Here is a 20429-nt window from a genome sequence, read left to right as displayed (position 1 = left end):
AGATAAAGCCAAAAAGTTGTTTTTTAAGTCACGTACGAATGTACGAGTATTTCCGGATAAAAGAATATAACAAAAGTACTATCAAAGTAGGCAAACGAAAAATGATTAAAATTGCCACACGATTATCCACATATTAAGTTATAAGTATTAAGAAGGACAATGTACTGATCGAAGACAATTGTTTGGAGGAACATCTTGTCTTCAATTTCGGTCTACATAAAAATTATTATTATAATTGGTTAATTTTGAATAAATTTACTTACCGTCGAGTTTATCGTTAGCAATTAGTAAACACATCTTACCGTCTTGGAAACAGACGTGGTAAACAAGCAAATAGAGTACAATCGCGCAAAAAGACAATTGTGAATGAATCTTGAAATTTATGTTGGAGTGTTCTGATGAATTGTATGTCAAATGTTTCTGAATAAATAATATCTAAGGTTCAAGTTTTTCATTAAAATTGTGTTAGGAGACTGTTATATGTTATTCCGAACCGTTAACCACTATTTAGGCGTGTTAGATTGCAATGTGTAAGTGTAGTATACCCCTAACATCATGCTCCAATATTGAGATATTTGAATTTTACTCAATTGATGAGGTCACTGCGCAGAACGGACGATTCTCGTCTGTCGTCTGTCGTCAACGAATAGTACGTGCAGCGTGGGCGTGCAGTATCATTTTAACTTATATAACACAAAAATGTATGATTTTAAAAACAATAAAAATGCCAATGAAGAAGAGACTCAAGAAATAATGTAAAAAAAAATCCCTGTTTACTTTTGTTTTTTGTTAAATTTAAAGAGTTTTGTTCATTTTTTATTTTATAAATATTTTCGTATTCAGGTGTTATTTTTTTGGTGCCTAGGAAATGAGCGTATGCGTAAGCGTAGCACCAGCTCCCTGAAAACGTCAAAATTTTACAAAAAATGAACTTGTTCTCTGTTAGGGAGTGCTTACGGCCTCATAAATTACCAATTCTTGATTTTGCACAACACTGATTTTGTAATGATGACCAAGGTTGACACAAATTGAACATCAGTGAAACAATTTGCATCTAGTTCAATGGAGTGAGACAACAGACACAGAACTTTTTTGGGTGGAAGTGGCCCTTTATAGAGATGCATCTAATGAGAACCCATTTTCTGATATAGTAAATTTTGCATTCAAGATTTTATCTTTACCACACTCGAATGCAGATGTCGAACGCGTGCTCAGTGTCATGAATATTGTAAAAAATAAATGAAGGAATAAAATGAAGCTACCATTATTGAACAATATTTTAAATATAAAATTTGATTTGAAGAGGGTAGGGAAATCATATTATAAAAGTTATTGGTACCAAAGAGTCTTATTGTAAATAAACTGAAAACTTGTGCAATTATAAGCAATTATTAGAAGATATTGATGAGTGTTTATGTGAGTACATATATTTTTTTTGTTATTCATACATATGTACTTAATTATATTTTGTTTATAAAATATGTTTTGTATATGTTGTTTGTTTTATTTAACAATTAAAATACCTATTTAAAAACACAATCATGAACTGCAAAAAGTGTATTGTAAGGAAAATCTGGCTCCGACAATATCTGAGCGCTGATAAGAACCTGTGGGAACCCAATACGACTGGCCCCCTAATAATTACCTCGTTTATTTTTTGTGGAATAGGGAATAGTGTTAATAATATTACAGAATCTAGTTTGGTTGATGTTTATGGTATATTATAAGTTATCACGGACTTTAGTGCATTTTTGAATTATATAGCTGCAGCTGGCTTAATTGGTTTTTTGCTCGATGTCAGTCCTAACGAAGGGTTAAATGTTATGACTGACTCGCTATATAAAATAGTGAGATGGTGTGTTTAAGTTAGTGTTGAATTAAAGTTTGTTCATGAAACACGTCTTTCATTGCATAATTTTATAATTTTCTTACAGTATGTATTCGAAGTTGCTGACTTGGGGGTCGCATCGCATGGATATACCTATGCCAGAACCAACACCACCTAAATGAATTCATTTAGGTGGTGTTGCCAGAACACGTCAGTGGCCGGCAAAAAAAGTTAGGCATCATTTAAATGTGTCATTAAGGCATTAATTACACATTTGGATCTTGACGTGAGGTGAACGTAATGGCTAGTTTTTATTGCCGGCCATTGTACATGTGAGCATTTCCACCAATATCGTCGGATTGCGGCATCAGCCGAGGCAAAAGGACCCTTTTTGTTAATTTTTAGAATTTATTTACTGTGGTTAATGATTAGTTTTTATATAATTTATTGTCGAACATTTTATGGACTTAAGTTAAGGCGTGGGATTTTTATTTTAACCCCGATAGGGTCAAGAGCAAGCAGCTGGGGGATTAAGTATCAAGCCCCAGCTGGGTCGTAAATGTCATATCTAATTATCGAGCTCTTGCATAAAATGCTATAGTTTTAGACTTTTTGACTCATTCTGTAACACGCAGCCGAAGAATAAAGAGCTGGTTTTGAAATGTAAAGTTTTGTTTTACTTGAAATAAAATCGTTAATCTAAAATCACTGCGGCCAATCAGTGTAAAACATAACAGTGTAAGGTGAAAAGTGGTGTCAACAACGGTATTTTTGCCGCCACCTTGCAAGAAATGAAAGACCACTCGAGTAGGAGGACGACTTCTTCCGCATCAATTGAACTTCCGAAATTCGACCCATCTTCCGACGACAGGGGAGCGTCAAAGTGGTACGATGAAACTGAAAAATTGGGGGCGACTTTCCATTGGTTGGAACATGAACGGCTTTCCCGGGCAGATAGCAGTTTGGTTGGAGAGGCAAATGAGTGGTTTCCCATGTGGCAACCAAATGAGAAATCGTGGGAAAACTTCAGGACCGAAATTTCCAATATGTATCCGCCCAAAAGAAATCTCCACGAAAAATTTCGTAAGACCAGTTTGTATCTTAGTGGTGATGCTTCTTCCTACAGTGAGTATGCCAGAAAAAAGATCGCTTTGATAAAATCTTTAAATTTTACCATGACTCAAAATCAGCTGTTAGAACTCGTGATCGGTGACATCGGAGACGTTCATGTAAAAACGGCAACTTTTAATAGTAACGTTAAATCTGAAGCAGAATTGTTGGTTTTGCTAAGTAATTATAAAATGACCAACAAAGCGCCCGTATCACACAACAAATTAAAACGAGGTTACCAATTTGAGCTCAAAAGTAACGATGCTAAATTGTGTTTTAATTGTGATAAGTCAGGTCAATTAAGCCGAAATTGTGAAGAACCGCGAAACATTGCACAAAGAAATAATTCTGGACCGAAATTTAATAAAACCAAAATCATTTGTAGCTGGTGCAATAAGCCTGGTCATGCAGCAGACGAATGATTTGCAAAAAGTAAATTTGAAAAACGACCTAACGTTTCTCACATAAATCATTTTTGCATTAACTTGGATAATGAATTTTCGACAGATTTTAAAATACAGGACCTCAGTGTAAAATGCTTGATTGACACGGGAGCTGAATGCAGCTTGCTATTTTTCTTAAAGGTGTTGGCAATACTTTGACCCCAGCTTCGCATAAAACCACGTTAAAAATTGAAAAAGATGGAACAGCTTTCTATGTACATATTTGACAGCTCTGTTATGCGCCCTGATGCTATTTTAGGGAGAGATTTATTAAATTATAAAGGGATTCAGATTTGTACCGATTCACAGAGAACACGGCTTTATTTTAATAATGTTCAAAATATTCATAATGTTGCAATCTCCACAGAAACTGTTCATACGCCACTGAAAAAAGGATGGTTTACGTACGTCACTTACTGGATTTACTGTCACGATTTAACGCCTATGTGACAACTGGAAATTCGGTATCGGCAATAACAACGGAAATGGAAATAAAGTTAAAAGAGGACAAAATCATTTGTCACAACCCGTATCGCATGGCTTTATCGGAACGCAAAAAAGTCAAAATTATAATCGAAGATCTGTTACAAAATAACATCATACGCGAGAGTAATTCGCCTTATGCCAGCTGAATAATTTTAGTCCACAAAAAAGACGGCGGTAGTCGTTTATGTGTCGATTTTCGAACGTTAAATCAAATTACCGTAAAAGACCGTTTCCCATTACCCCGGATCGATGATCACATCGATCAATTGGGCCAGCACAAGTATTTCACAACCCTCCATATGGCCGCTGATTTCCATCAGATCCCGCTAGCACAAAATTCCATAGAAAAAACCGCTTTCGTGACACCTGACGGACATTACGAATATCTACGAGTCCCGTTCGGCTTATCAAACGCTCCTGCAGTTTTTCAGCGCGCGATTTGCAACGCTATGGGAAATTTGAACAACAAAGATGCCCTCATTTATTTGGATGACCTTTTGATCCCGTCAAAAACAATTTTCGAACGAATGGAAAAATTAGAACGCGTTTTAACCGTCTTGACAAAAGCAGGATTTTCGCTCAATCTTAAAAAATGTCGAGAGATCTCCCAAAACGGTGTGAAACCCGGAGATAGCAAAGTTCAAGATCTCTTAAATGCGCCCAGTCCTAAAAATGTTAAACAGGTACGACAGTTTATGGGATTACCAGGGTATTTTCGAAAGTATATCCCACAATTTTCAACACGAACGGCGTGCATTACAAAACTTACAAAATGAAATGAAAAATTCCAGTGGGGACAAGACCATGAAGCCGCGAAAAATTATGTTTACGCATATTTAAGCAAAAAACCGCTGTTAACCATATTCGATCCTACATTGGAAGCGGAATTGCACACGGATGCGAGTTCAATCGGTTTTGGCGCTATTCTTTTCCAACGTCACGACAGACAATTATAAAAAGAAGCTTCTCCTACGAGTCGCTCGATGGTGGCTTTATTTATTTATTTTTTTTATGTTTTACTTTTTTTTATATAGCCTTTCCCCTTTCACCATTGGCCTATCAGGTACCTTGCGGCCCGCTTGTTTTTTCCTCTTTTTTTTTCCTTATGTGCGGCGGGGCTCCGGGGTACTTTCCCCGGCCACCCACGCCCACCCTCTCTTCTCCCTTTTCTTTTCTGGACAACACAACACAAATGCAACACACAACATCCATGGGAGGCCCATCCGGCCTGGGATTTGAACCCTGCTGACCTCGCGGTGGTGTCGGAAGAGTGTCGCTCTCCCTCCACCACCCTACCGTCAGCCCCTGAAAGACATACACACACATCCATGGCCCGGCGGAGGTTCCTTCCTTGGAAAAAATCCTCCCCCTTCGGTGAGATTCGAACCCACTAGCGCCGGGACCGCGACCTCGGAGCACTCCGACAGCCATGCGGCCACCGAGCTACCCGATGGTGGCTTTATTTACAATCTTTTAATTTTCAAATTGAGTATCGAAAGGGTAAATACATTCCACATGTTGATTACTTCACCAGAAACCCTATGAGTCCGTCACCTCCGAAAACAATAAACATAATAACAACAAATAATTGGCTTAAAATTACTCCAAATAACGATCCGGAAACGGAGGAAATTAAACAAAAACTAATCGAGGGAAAGTTAACGACAAATTATTTTTGTCAAAATGATATTTTGTTTCGGAAAATTAATCCCGGACGAAACCCGCCAATTTATCGAGCTTTTGTACGAAAAGGCAGTCGCCTGGGATTATTGCGAATGTTCCACGATGAACTATGTCATCTAGGTCCAGACAAAACATTTGCTAAGCTAAATCATTATTTTTGGTTTCCTGGAATGACTAAATTTGTTAAAAAATATTGTGATCACTGTCTTAAATGTATTGTTGGTAAAAAACACACCGGTCCGAAACACAGTCTTGTCCCGACCGCTGAGGCGAACGGACGCGATACAACCCCTAGTAACGAAGAAAACCTATCGGCTAACAAAAGTACGGGCGACCACCCGCTACCAAAAGTACGGGATAATTGTTGTGAATCGCAGTGGATTAAAAAAAAGTTAAATCGAGTGACAACATTGTACGAGTAAAGACAAAAATAACGAGAAGGCCGCGAATGACCTCCGCGTCCCGCGCACAATTAAAACTGCTTTTAAAAAACAGTAAAATTAACGAGCAACGCGAAGTGACACAGACCGAAAACGCAGAAATGAGTGAAAGTGATGCAAGTGAACACAACGAAGGCTGGCAAAGCCCCAGCGAAAGAAGACGTATCAAAAAGCCAAAAACAACAACAGAATCACAAAACAGGCTCGAGCTAAAAAATACCTACGACCCACTTCAAAACGTCGAGGAAAATGAAAAAATGGACACACCACCATCACAAGAAAAGGAAAAGTTACCCCCTCCGATAATCGTCCACGGCCACTCCAAGGACCACAACAAACTTACAACCTCCCTAAAAAATTCTATCGGCAACCAATACCTATACTATCAAATTCACCAAATTCAGCACCAACATATACACCAGAAATAAGAAGAACTGGACCAAGGTGCAGGAATTTCTCAAGAGCGAGGGAGTGGACTTCCACACTTACACGCATAAAAACGAAAAAAAACATGCCTTCGTGCTAACAGGGCTAGATCAAAGACCAGCGCCAAAGGAAATCGCGGAGGCCCTCCTAGACGAAAATATTAACGTACTAGAAATTTACTGTATGAGAGGGACTAACAGGCCAGCATACCTGGTCGTCACAGACAAAAACTATACACTGGACACACTGGAAAATACCAAGTTTCTCCTCAGTACTAGAGTAAGATGGGAGAGACATATAAATAATCAAATTTTTGTACAGTGCCACCGATGCCAAAGATGGGGACACGCGACCGCCAACTGCCACTCCCGAGCGAAATATGTGAAATGCGCCGGGGACCACCTGGCCCGTGACCAGGGTTGTGAAGTTAGACACATTTTGGGATTTAGTAAATGTAGAAAATGTAAAATATGTAGACAATGTAATTTATTTCTGTAGTTTATTCTAACCTCTACTAAGATACATTCAAGCGGAAGCGTTGAGGGGTTGTCGCGTAGGATGCAATAACACGTGCGTGCAATGCAAAAAACATAAACATAACTGTGTTTTTAGCTTTTCGGGTGAACCCCCTTGTGTTTCATGATTTTGAAAATGTCTGGGGCTGCCAGACCACCTCATAGTTTTTGGGAAAGGGGAAATTTTCATCAAATTAAAGTTAATAATAAAAACACTGCGTTGTGCAACATTTGCAAGCGTGTATTGAAAAACACCACGCAAAGACATTTAGAAAAACACAGGTAATAATAGCTATTAATATAACGAGAAGATTATGGGATTTATAATATGCGAGGATGTTGCCAGGTGACGAGGCGATTAGCCGAGCCACCTGCACAACGTCCGAGCGTTGTTTAAATCCCATAATATTCGAGTTATATTTCAAGCTTTATCGTATTATGAGCGCGTAACTAATGTACCTATTATTAAAACTAACTAACGTATTATAATTAACTAAGGAAGCTGAGTTATTCGAATATTATGGACTTCATAATTATCAATAAATGTGTAAGATCATAATCGTTAATGATACGATAAATGAAATAAAGATATTTTTACAAATTATGCTTTCTAGAAAACGCTGCCAGAAGATGTCATCACACTCATCACCGGATTTATTTCAAAATTCTAGTGACAGCGAAGTCTCTGCCGCTAGTGAGGCAAGCGAAAACGCAATACCCTCCCAAGACTCACAGGAGGTGCAGTATACACACCTGAATTTGATAGTCAAATTTGGGTATGTGATGAAATACCAGATGAATTGAACATGGAGATGGAACAAGTCTGTATGGAAGGTAATACTGTTGACGCTGAAGCAGTTAATGCACAAATTGAAATAATCGCTGAATACAATATGCCTGGGCCTTCTGTAGAACCAAAAAAAAAGAAGAGGAAAATAGAAAATAAATTGAAGCCTAAAAGTTTGTCACGGTTCGAAAATTCCGTTCCGTTCGTTTTTCGCTTTTTTGCGGATTTGGCCCATGGGTTCCACTAATGCTTGGGGATGCACCATCGTTACTCGAACACCTCGAAAGTAACCTTAAAAGTAAAGAATTCAGTAAACTCTCGCTCACAGTTAGGCCGAGAGTAATCGCATGTTACCGCGACCGTTTTGTTTGTGTCCTTTTCCTTCCCGATCCCTCATCTTCCCCTTCGCTTGTCGTTCTCGTTAATCCTTTCTACCTTGCCTTCTCTTTGGGTTTTCTTTGTCGGCTTTTCTTCGTTTTCTTTTCGTTTGGCCCCAGCTGAAGAGGCAGCTGGAATTGTGCCCTTATCCTCACAATTTCAGCGGAACAGTAGCTCATACCGTCGGGTTTGTCATGTCGCGAACCTTGGCCCTGCGCCAGAAAAAATTTCGCTCTTTCCTATCTTCTTCTTTCTTCAATTGTGTAAAAAATTTCTAATAAACTACTTGCACAACCCTGCCCGTGACTTCCAGCTTGGTAACAAAATCAAGCCAAAATGCGTTAACTGCGATGGCGATGACACCGCCAACAACGCCATTTGCCCGGAGTACCAAAAAAAACTAGAAGCGGCCCAAGAGCGCAGAAACCGGAGCAACACCACGAGCGAAAAATTTGTCCCAGCGGCTCTCCCTAAAGTAAACGTCTGGGAAATAAGAAAAAACATCGAACGAAACGGTTCCAGCAGCAGCGTTCGTGGCAGCACACAAGCCACGCCCTCGACCTCAAACACCAAAGCTCACAGCAACACCGAAGCCATACCATCATCACCAAACAGCCAAGGTAGCCCCTCAGACCTTTTTGCACAAATAAAAACACTCAACAGCCTCTGCAACGTAAGCAATTTAATTACAGCCTTAAGAGATCTCAACAATTTACTAAGTAATGCAAAAAGCTCTGAAGAGAGATTTATGACCGTGCTCCAGTTTACCCAAAATATCACTAAGAGCCCGATTTCAAGTCAGGGTGACAAATAGGTGATGCAGCGCAAATGTGTAGCTATCTTTGTCCCACACATTAATTACTAATTTGCGTCATCTTTCTCAAACTTGCAATTTTGTGCCGTTACCATGACAATGCAAGTTGCAACTCAACTTGAAATCGGCATCTAAGTATGACATTTAATATCAAAATCGCGACCTGGAACGCCAACGGAATTACAAACAAAATAGACGAACTAAAAACATTTCTCACGACAGAAAAAATAGACATAATGATAACTAATGAAACGAAACTGACCACTAACGACAAACTGTACTTTAACAACTACAAAACATACAGACACGACAGACCGACAAACACGCGAGCGGGGGCCGTCGCGATTATGATTAAATCCGACATTGCACACCGGCAAATAAAAACTAACCACACAAATAGCATCGAAACAATCACAATAGAATTAACCAATCGCGTAGCCGTGACAGCAGCGTATAATCCGCCAGAGGATAAATTCACCAAAACAGATCTAAAAAAGATATTCGAACGAAACCCCAAATTAATAGTAGGAGGAGATTTTAATGCCAAACACGGCGACTGGAACCGGGGTCGGTCTAACGCAAGCGGCAATCTCCTCAAAAAATACATCGACGACAATGATCTGACCTTAAACTACACGGACGAGCCAACACATTACCCCGAAAACGGAATGAGCCCCACCACAATAGACCTATCCTATTTATTACCAAAAATATAACAATTAGCAGACCGACAACACTAACCGCACTTAACTCTGACCATAACCCAGTAATAATAACAACCGATGGACAATACCGTGAAAACCGAACTCGCACAAAAATTACATATAAAAACACAGCCTGGACCAAATTCAGACAAACAATTGACAATCTACTAACAATAAATCGAAACAATCCTGACTCAAAAGAACTCGAACACACCATCGACACATTCACTCAAATAATACAAAAAGCAATAAAACAAACACACTAAAACACACACAATAGACACAAACACCCAACACAGAACTCCCGAAATTAAACAACTAATAATCATGAAAAACGCGACGCGAAGACGCTGGCAGAGGAGAGCCGACCCAGCCCTCAAAGAACAAATTAAAAACATGACTAAAGACATTAAGGCGCAAATATACAAAAACAAAAACAAAATCTGGCAAGAGAGAATCGAAAAATTAAACATCAAAGACAACACATTATACAAAACAGCAAAACTCTTACGCAAAAGCAAAACGCCGGCGCCGGTCGGTAACCTAATCACAAACAACACAACCGCCATCACAGACAAACAAAAAGCGGACACTCTTGCCAGATTTTACAGCGACGTACACAACCTCCAACTCGACAACAGACCACTGACACAAAAACAAAAGGAAATAAATCAAATAGCGGAACTAATACAAAAAACGATATACAAAAATCCAAAACAATATGACAGAGACAACTTAGCAAGTCCCGAAGAAATCCGCAACATCATCAAATACCTCCCAAATAATAAAGCTCCTGGTCCAGACAATATCCCCAACAAAGTAATCAAAAACCTTAGTAAAAAAGCATTAGTACAGTTACACTACATAATCAATTCAATAATTCAACTCCAGCACTTCCCCAAACAATGGAAAATAGCAACAGTAGTCCCCATTCCTAAACAAAACAAAGATCCCACAAACCCCAGCAACTACCGCCCCATAAGTCTCCTCTCGGGGCTTGCTAAGGTGGCAGAAAAAGTTGTAAATGAAAGACTCATCAGATACGGTGAAAAACTTAACCTCACGAGACAAGAACAGTTCGGATTTAGACCGGGACACGACACCACGCAACAAGTCACGAGAATTATAACGGACATAATCACTAATTTCAACAAGCAAAAACTAACGTCAATACAAAATTCCAATATACATAATCAAATTAATCCAATCATACCTAACAGACAGAGCTTTTAAAGTAAAAATCGAAAACACATTATCAGAAACCCAATCAGTTAAAGCCGGAGTACCCCAAGGATCAGTCCTGGGACCCAGACGCTTTACATGGTTCATCAATGACATCCCAACTTTTGAAAAAACAAAAATTGCTCTCTACGCTGATGACATGGCCATCTACGCACACTCTTTTAATGGCGAGGTGGCCAATAAGCAAGTCCAAATTCACATAAATTTTATATTAAAATTTTTCGACGAATGACTCATCGATATAAACCCACATAAAACAGAGACAATACTGTACACTAGAAAACACACTAATAATAAAATTATAACTAAGCTTAAAGTAAGAGACCAGATCATCGAGGCCACGCCCTCCGTCAAATACCTCGGACTGAGACGCGACCGCAGACTAACTTTTCAAAAGCACATCGACAACACACCAACAAAAGCGAACGCGACATTACGGCAAATCTACACGTTAATGGCGAAAAACAATAAAATGACAACTAACAATAAGAGTTTTTCGACATTTCAGATGGCGACATGGTGGATAATTCGAGGACGATTATGTAACTGAATTTTCTAATTGAGATGACATTTTGGTAGGCTAATTATAAATGCATTTATACACCTGTTTACGAAGAGATGACAGAAAACAGTTCAGATTCAGAATCAGAACCAAGTTGTTCTAACAATTATGGGATAATTAAAAAAATTAAAAAAGAAAACAACGCCATAGAAAACAAAAATTTTGAATGGACTGGTTGACCAAAGAGGAATATTGGCTGCAACCTGTGGAAAATAATCCAAAACAAGCACAATGTAAAAAATTCCTAAATCACAAACTGAATTAACATTGGAACAAGAAGTTCAAGATGCTGAATTAAAAATTTGTTCATTTCTAGCGGAACATAATATAGCTTTTTTAGCTGTGGATCACTTAATACCATTACTAAAAAGTTGTTTCACGGATTCAAAAATTGCACAAAGATTGCAGTTAAAAAGAACAAAAGCTACAGGTGTTGTAAAAAATGTCATATCTGAATGTGAAAAAAGACATTTAGAAACAAAGTTGAAGTCTACCAAATTCAGAATATTGATGGATGTGTTAAAACTGCGTGCATTTTAGTCAAAGTATTTGATGAATCAGCTGGCAGAATAACTACTAAATTCTAGGAACTCGTTCAAATCTTTAATTCTTCTTCAAGTACTCCCTAAGAAGCGACTGCAGAACATTTATTTACCAAAGTGACTGAAAGTTTTATATTACGGAATATACCAACTGAAAACATCATTGAATTCGCCTCTGATAGGTGTAACACAATGATGGGACAACATAACTCCGTGTCCAGTCGATTTAAGGAAATGTGTCCTGGAATTTCTGTGTACAAATGTATATGTCATTCACTACATATATGTGGAAGTGAGGCATGCAAGAAATTGCCTAGATCTTTAGAGGACTTAGCAAGGAATGTGTATCATTATTTAAAGTCGAGTGTAAAAAGGCAATGTGCGCTAGCTCAATTCCAGAAATATTGTAACTTAGAAATTCATAAAATACTACAAACATATCAAACAAGGCATGTTTCTGATCAAGGTATACAATGCCTTTTTTTTAACGCTGGCCATAGGGATTTACATGCTAAAAAGTTTAGGGTCTGTTAATGAGCTTTTTAGTGGGAATTTTTAAGTGAAATTTGGTAGGATATTAGATTAGTATTTTATAAATCAATTTCAGTTCGGCCCATCGTACAAAACAAAATAATCACGGAATTAGAGCAAAAAGAAGTTTATTAAATTTAGCACATGGCTTGCCAAGTCGGCTGACGTAATGTAAACTCAACAAATGTCAAACAGTAACAATTCTCAATGGACACCTTTTCAAATAAAGAAATGATGCAAGATACTAACCAAGACGATCATAAAAATTTTGTCGGAACATTTTGTAACTGTCTAACGATTATAAAACCTTCTGGGCAAGAAATAGTGTAAAAAATTAAAAGTATTTTTTTTAATTAATTCCGTAATTATTTTATTCTGTAGTATAAAATAAACTGAAATTGATTTATAAAATACTAATCTAATATTCTGCCAAATTTCACTTAAAAATTCCTGATAAAAAGCTTATTAACAGGATCCAAAGTTTTTGTCATGTAAATTCCTATGGCCAGCGTTAAAAAAAAAGGCACTGTATATGATGATTTAACTAACTGTTTATTGATTTATTTTAGATGGTTTACACTTGTAAGTATAGTAACGAGAATGTTAGAACAGTGGCCAGCACTACAACTTTACTTCAATGAGCAGTGGTTGGAGTTAAAATTTGTTGCAGCTGAACGTATACATCAGTGGCTTAACGATCCTTTTATGAAATTATATTACCAGTTGCTGGAATGGGTGTTGCCAAAAATTACAAGACTAAATGAACTTTTTCAAACGAACAAAGTCATTATCACAAAATTGCAATTGTATTGCATATTTGCCCAGCCTTAGTCATAAGTGTATTAACAACGTAAGACCGTTTTTAGTCACCCAACACAGTGTAAAAGTAAAGTAAAAAAGACAAGAAAACAAGTCTTTGACATTTTATACAAGAAAAACGGAGAAGGACGTTCTAAACGCACGAAACATCTTTATAATCATCTGATTAAACACTTCGCGATAGAAAGTGATGAAAATATAATGACACGATTGAAGGCATTTAATTACAAATTCTGCCACTCAGTTTATTCACGGATTGATAAGTGTGGCCGCAAGATTGAACGTTTTCTGAAAGAAAATGAAGGCTGGCTTAACCAGCCCTTTAATTTTGAGACCAAATTCCACCAGACTGAGAGCGATGACAAAAATACTGACGATCAACAACCAAGTACGTCAACAGGTAGAGGCGGGGCACGCGGTCGCCCTAAAGTAGCATTTAGTGAGGGCAGTTCAAGGACCAAGAGAAGAGCTGCTGAGGAGCTTACTTTGGCGGCTAAGAAAGGCCTGAAACAGGAGGGAAATCCGAGTCCCGCAACCCTGATTTCAGAGGCGGTTTTTACTACCCCTACTAGACCTCAAAGAATGTTAAAGGCTTGGTATTCAAGCCAAAAGACTCCCCTTACACCTGACCAGGCCCTGTCACTGATGGTGGAGACCAAAGAAAGCAAACACTCATATTTAGCACACAGAGCAACAGCAAAAAATCAATTCGCAGATATTTATCCATCTTATCATAAGATTAGAGATGCCAAATCGCGCTGCTATCCAAATATAGAAGGCCAAACTATAACAGAAATTTCGGCTGAAATTCGCCTGCAGGATCTTCTTGACCACACTACACGCCGGATCCTGGACATGAGGCTATTATAATTACGGAAGCAATGTTGCCCATTGGTCAATTATCAGAGGAGGCCCAGGAGTCAAGAAATAAAGACCTGAAGCAGTTTAGAGAGTTCCATGCGCGTAAAATGTCTAGAGTATCAACCAATGAGGATTTATTAAATAGGTTGTTTATTAGATCAGATCCACTTAGATAATCATTGCGGCAGCTAACCCCCAGAAAAAGTTCAACAATTTGTAAAGAAGTTTTGTCTTTATTGGAAAAGCCTTCAATAGAAAGTTCAAAGAAGCAACTGGCGCGTCTACGTCAAGAAATTTGGAATCTGAATCTGAGGAAAGCAATTCCTCGTCAGAAAGTGGCAGCGAATAAGTAACATTCCTGTGTATTTTATATTTTTTAAATTAACTTTTACGTATTATATAGGGCGATTTTAAGCAATTAAAATCAAAATCAGATTTTTATTACCATTCTTCTAAAAAACCATCCCTCAAAATCACCCCTTTCTATTTTAAATTTTTTTCATTAATTGTTCCGTGTTATTTAGGACAAAGTGAACCCATTAAAATCAAAATCAGAATTTTGGCCATATTTTAGTATTTCCGGCCCACTGTGCAGTGGGGAAATATTTTATCACAAGTTTTTCGAATAAAACAAAAAAGCAAGGTATGTTCCTTGTTTGTTAATGTTTTTAGGTAAATGTGTTTTGTCTTTCGAATAGATGGTCAGATTAAAACGGTTACCCGAGATGAGTGTGCTGAAAAATGTCACTATCAAAGTGGAAGGCTCGCCAGAGACAGAAGTGTGGGTCGCAATGCTGAAGACGGTCGTTACGTTTAATTCTTTAAATCTTTTTACGACGGTTTCTACTACAAAAATGAAATTGTGATCAGCAACATGGACAGAAACCAGTTACGCCTTCAACTACGTGTAGCCAAACATGTGATCTTAAAGTTTGGTTCTCAAGAGACAATGGAGGAATTTTGCAAAATTGCTAAGTAAGAAAATTTTCTCTACTATTTAATTTATAACAGTTATAAGCTGATTAACAAACCACAAGGAAAAAAATATTTATTAAATAAAATAGATGTGAATTTCAAGTACGAGTAGCATTATAGTATTAAAAATAAGATCTTGCGTTTGTTATAACCCACACAATACAATACAAACTGTACAGGGTGGAAATTTTAACTGGAATAAAATTCGTAACTTGGAAATAGGCAATTCTTGTAAAAAAATCCCGAAACAGGTCGATTTTTATTTTTCCGTGCCCACATTTTGACGTATATGGTTTTTGCATATCTGCTCCCGGAAGTGCGCAACCACCCCCAACTATTTTTTTTAATGGAAGGGTATGTCAAGTGACACCTCGTTTGAAAGATCACTTAGCAAGGAATACAACGCACTATTTGTTTCCTAGATATTTTCTAAGCCTACGTGCTAAAAAATAAAAACCAATTTTATATGTTTAACATTATTTAATGCAAAAAATTTTCAAAATGGCCACCGTTTGTTTGTTGGAAAATAGCAAATCGATTGTAACCTGCATCCCTTATGTTTTGTAATATTTCCGGTGTGATTTGCCTAACTTCATGCCTAAAACCGAAGAATATTGCGGACCTTTAAGCAACGTGTTAGGCATGAACCATAAAATTAGCCAAATCACACCGGAAATGTTACAAAACCTCAGGGATGCATGTTACTATCGATTTGTAATTTGCCAAGAGAGAAACGGTGCCCATTTTGAACATTTGTTGCATTAAATAGTGTTGAACTTATAGAATTGGTTTTTATTTTTTAGCACGTAGGCTTTAAAAATATTCAAGAAACAAATAGTGCGTTGTATTCCTTACAAATTGGCCTTTCAAACGAGGTGTCACTTGATATACCCTTACGTTTGAAAAAAAAAGTTGGGGGTGGTTGCGCCCTTCCGGGAGCAGATATGCAAAAACCATATGCGTCAAAATGTGGGCAAAGAAAAATAAAAATGGACCTGTTTCGGTATTTTTTACAAAAATCGCCTATTTCCAAGTTATGAATTTTATACCAGTTAAAGTTTCCACCCTGTATTTTTGAAGTGAAACTTTTTATGGCAGGGTTTTGAAATTCTGATCGGCAACCTTTTTGTGTGACGAAAAGTGATGGGGGTAAACACTGTCGCGTCGAGTGGGAGCAGTGTCCCGCACAACGGTTGCGCCAATATTTCCATCTCACGTAAATGTAAGTCAATCTGTTTGACACGATACAAACATCCCTTAAAATCGTGTATACTCCTGTCTTTGTCACACTCACGGCATTTATCGATAATGTCCTCTCATTTAATTTGGAGGCTTAAAAATGAACAATGAGTTATGCATTTCGATATTGTTTAGTGTTATCGTTGTTTATAATTTATTTTCTTCATTAAAATATACAATTTTGTTGTGAATATGCTATTTAAAAGTGATGAAATTTATACTGCAACTTTTAGAAGAGCGCCATACTGCTGATTATACTGCTGAGAGTTGGGAAAAAGTGTGTAACGAATGGGGAATAAATAGGAAAAAATTTCCTGTGTGGTAACGGATGGAGCTGCTAACATGACCAAAGCAGTAGACATCTGTTTTGGCAAACGAAAGCATATTATTTGTTTTGCACACATACTAAATCTAGTGGTTACAAAGGCCATTGAAGAAGTGGAAGAATTATCCGCAATGTTAAAGAAAGTGAAGGAAACAGTACGGTGGTTCAAGCAAAGTGTAGTCGCAAGTGATGCTTTAAGAAAGGCACAAAAAAAAGCGAACCAAGAAAACTTGTTGACGTACCCACACGTTGGAATTCGACGTATTACATGCTTGAACGATTCTTGAAATTACGGACCCACATCAATTCCATTATCGGCAGTGAAATTTCAGCACTATCCATGCTATCAGCAAGAGAGATGCGGGAACTTGAAATTGTTCTAAATCTCTTACAGCCATTTGAATCTGCTACGCGTGAGGTATCTGCATCCAAGTATACAACGGGAAGTATCATTATACCCCTTGTCTACAATCTTAAAACCTGTCTGGAGAAAGTTTTAGTGGATGAAGGTTCAGTACTTGGAAAAGCTTTAAAGTTGACTTTGTCAACTGAAATTCATAAAAGATTGGCTACAGCTGAGCAGATGGAAATGTTCGCAGTAGCAACAATACTTGATCCACGCTTCAAGAAAAATTATTTCTGAGATCCTCTGTATTGTGCCAAAGCTATAGAATATATGCATAATTTGATAATGCAAAATAAGCGTCCAGATGAACCCGAGGGCAAACTGATGCAAACCAACGAAGACCAACCACAGGAGAGGACAGGTGGTTAGTTATTTTCATTGAAGAAAACATAAAATGTTTGCAATTAATTTTTTTGTTCCAGAATCGACAACGTTCAATTTATGGGGTGATCATAGACGTTTAGCCAGTGAAAAACAACAGAGGCAATAGGAGGAAGTGCAGAAAACAGACAATCGGAAATAGCTCTTTATTTGAAGGCCCCTTTGGAACCGCTCACCATTAATGTGTCAACTTTTTTTACACATTCAAATGTAGAAAAAAAAGCTTTACAAGAATAGACTAAGAAATGTATAATGTACTATTTAAAAAAAAAGTTGATTGTCTTAACTTTGACAAATGTCATCGTAGAGAAGATTTGACAAATGTCATCGTAGAGAAGATTTGACAACGTCATCTATTGTAGTTTCATAAGCGATTTACAAATATACATAAAGTCCATTCACGTTGGATTTTCCCTGCCAAATTGTTGTCACGTTGCAAGCCTGCGCCTCCTTTCCTAGTAATTTTTACATTATGGTGTTTTATTCGTGATAGAGCGATTTGACGTCTTTAATTTTGAATGTTAGTTTGACGTGTAAAGTCACAGATTTTTTAATGAAATTCTATTCCTGGATGATTTTACCATGGCGAAAAGAAAAAAGGTTAATTTTAAAATTGCGTTAACCTTCCACAACTGAGGTAATGTGACGAAACCCGCAAGCTAATACGGACTCAAGAAAAAATAGCTTCAGTTCGAAAATTAATTAGTTAGAATCCTTTAATATTTAATGTATTGTATGTATGTATTAACATGATTATAATCTATTTACGACCTTTATTGAGCAGTTTTAACAATACAACGTTATTTTAAAGGTAATATGTACATCGAAAAAACTTAAATTAGAAATCCATCGCTTCCAATGAAAGAAACTTCACACAATTTCCTATTGGGTTCATTTTCTATACCTAACTTATTCTGGTTCCTCATCACTCATCATGTTAGTCGCAGAACTAAATGTAGTCATTAAGGGTGACCGATACTGGCGAAGTGTTTCAGTTTTGCCACCTTTATAACGCAGCCACTAATACACAGTAGAGTATATAGATAAGTATGGAAACCAAACTGAATTTTTACCTGAAATAATAAGCCCTGAGGCTCTGACCGTTTCCATGCCCTTACCGAAAGGTTCTCGGAGTTTTATGGTTTAATCTGGTTTATCAGACAAACAATAAATACATTTCTTATTTTGTCTAAAAATGTAAGACATAATTTTCTTCTGGAAAATTGTCGAATAATAAAATTATTAATATTATAATAGATTAAAATGGTCCAATAATATGAAGTCCCAAAATTCACGCCCATAAATAAATGTCTTTTTCGCATTAGACACATTAGACGTCGTATGCGAAAAAGACATGTTTTTGCAACGAATTACATACAAGATTTTTTCTAATTCCGTAAAGTATTAGGCAAAAAACAAGAAAAAAGAAATACAGGTTTTAATTTTTTTAATTCACTAATTTATGACTCCTATCATTCTATCACTCTCTATCTACTCCAATTCATTTATTACAAAAGTGATATTTATTGTTACAATTTTGTAGCGATTTTCTTGCCAAATGAGTGATTTTGATCTGCGGTATAGCTGCTATATGTATATCCAGTTTATTACCTGCGAAGTCGCAGCCAGTTATCAACGATTTGAGCAATGGCTTGCGTTTTTTAAAAGTTTCTTTTACATGATGAACTGATGAGATCAATTCAATACTTTGATTGCTTTAGTAAAAGAAAAGAAAGCTTTTCTTGTAATTTTATACTTCTCACTCTTTTTGGCACTGATGCGAAAAAGTGACAGTTAAACGCATTAGTGCGAAAAAGAACGTCATTGGGACATTCAAATGACCACCAAAAAACCACCTATTTTGCAATGGAACTACTGGTCTCGCGAAGGAGTAGATAATTACCAATTCGCGATTTCTTTTTGTGATTTATACATATACCTACCTGCATACTCCACAACGCACAAAACTTTTCATACGATCATACTTTAATTTATAAATCAATATTTCTGTACTTAATTTGTTATACCGGGTGTATTATGAAAAACCTTTGGTGCTATAACTTCCTTATTTTTTATCCGATTTTAATAAATGATACATCAAACAAAATTCGTTTTAGAAACACTATAGCTCGACATGCTATAATTTTTTTTTGACATTATATTTTTTGACAGACCGCAGCTAACTTTGTTTTTTTAAGTTGCACTGTATATTTTTTTATTTTTATTCTGATAGATGTTTATCTTCTGAAACACAAACATTAAAATAAAAAATCAAAAATTTGTTTTTAATTAAAAAAAATTGAATTTCCAAAAATCAAGTAACCATAACTTTACTATAGCAAATGTTCGAAATTACCTCCATTCTCTCTAAGGTACATTCGACAGCTTCCACTGACGCCTATTGCGGCGTTTAATAAAAATTCTGGTGGTATTTGTTCACATACTGCTACGATTCTTGTTACTAAATCATTTCTGTTATCGACGGAGTCAAATAGACATTGTCTAGAATGCACTTTTATTACTGTTTAATGTGACAGCTTGATTAAAAAAAAAACGTTATTTTTTAATTTCTTCTTTTTGATTCTATGCATGAACATGTTGTTTACATTTTCATATTCTAAATAAAAATCTCTATAAAACTGAGCAAAAAAAGTTAATAGTGCAATTTGAAAAAAAAAGTTGACTATCATTTGTCAAAAACAGAACTCAAGAACAAATATTGGATCAATTCAAATTGTAGCCCATTTAAAACGATTTTGCTTGACACATCAATTATTAAAATCGTCTGAAAAATAAGGAAGCTACAGCACCAAAGATTTTTCATAATACACCCGGTATATATATTATATAATGTTAATGACGTTGACGTAATAATGTGCGGACTAAATTAGACAACAATTTATTCATTATTTTTATACGTACATATTTTTAA

General features: G+C 36.7%; 1 long non-coding RNA gene across 1 annotated transcript in view; it reads right to left on the bottom strand.

Moving 5' to 3' along the window:
* The window catches only part of LOC138128602 (uncharacterized), a 36853-nt gene extending 25880 nt beyond the window's left edge, over positions 1-10973 (bottom strand). Inside the window, exon 1 of the long non-coding RNA XR_011158790.1 lies at positions 10901-10973. This is a non-coding gene — a long non-coding RNA (uncharacterized lncRNA). The remainder of the gene's footprint in view (positions 1-10900) is intronic.
* Between the last annotated feature and the right edge of the window lie 9456 nt (positions 10974-20429).

This window comes from Tenebrio molitor, chromosome 4 (genome assembly GCF_963966145.1).
Source record: "Tenebrio molitor chromosome 4, icTenMoli1.1, whole genome shotgun sequence".
NCBI lineage: Eukaryota > Metazoa > Arthropoda > Insecta > Coleoptera > Tenebrionidae > Tenebrio > Tenebrio molitor.
Note: the sequence above shows the minus strand (reverse complement) of the source record. Positions and strands in the feature narration are given on the sequence as shown.